At 40.5% G+C, this 634-nt stretch overlaps 1 protein-coding gene across 1 annotated transcript in view; it reads right to left on the minus strand.

Moving 5' to 3' along the window:
- LOC119593728 (discoidin domain-containing receptor 2-like) overlaps window positions 1-634 on the minus strand; it is a gene marked incomplete at its 5' end in the record, with an annotated part of 119,890 nt that overhangs the window by 22,376 nt on the left and 96,880 nt on the right.

Genomic DNA, 634 nt, shown 5'->3' on the forward strand with positions numbered 1-634 from the left:
CCGATCCTGTAGCAAATAAAACAAAGACTTGGGCAGCCTCTCTGCGCTGAGCCATGCAACAGCCCTAATCAGCAGTCAGCCGTCAGCCCACAGCAACCACAGCCAGCCCTTGCACGCCATGCTTAAGCTACAGTACAGCCCTTGCTGCCAGGGAAAGAGCTTCGCAACAGCACGAGAAATCACGGGAAAAAAATAACTTCTACTTTTTTCTTTTTCTTCTCATTTCTCTATCTTTTTTATTATTTCTTTTATTTTTTTATTTTTTGTTGCAATACAAAAAAATGTTCCAGTAACATTAGAACAGAATCCTGATGACAGAAATAAGGGCGTTTATGTATTAGGAATCCCTGCAAATTCAAGTATTATCATAAGGGGGTAAAAGCAGCAAATTTGATAAACAAGGTAATGAATCAACAAATCACAACAATAATACCAGACAGACACTATTTTTTAGCACATGCTCAGAGGCGATTACCACACACTTGTCCACACATAAATAACCCAAATGAGCTAACATAACCATGCAGTTCTCCACGGCTGAGCATTCAGCTAGGCGACACTGGACTCAAAATCGAAAACAAGGGGAAAAAAATCAAAACGCAATGCTATACTAACGACGATCCGCTAGCTAACG

This window comes from Penaeus monodon, chromosome 32, assembly GCF_015228065.2.
Source record: "Penaeus monodon isolate SGIC_2016 chromosome 32, NSTDA_Pmon_1, whole genome shotgun sequence".
NCBI lineage: Eukaryota > Metazoa > Arthropoda > Malacostraca > Decapoda > Penaeidae > Penaeus > Penaeus monodon.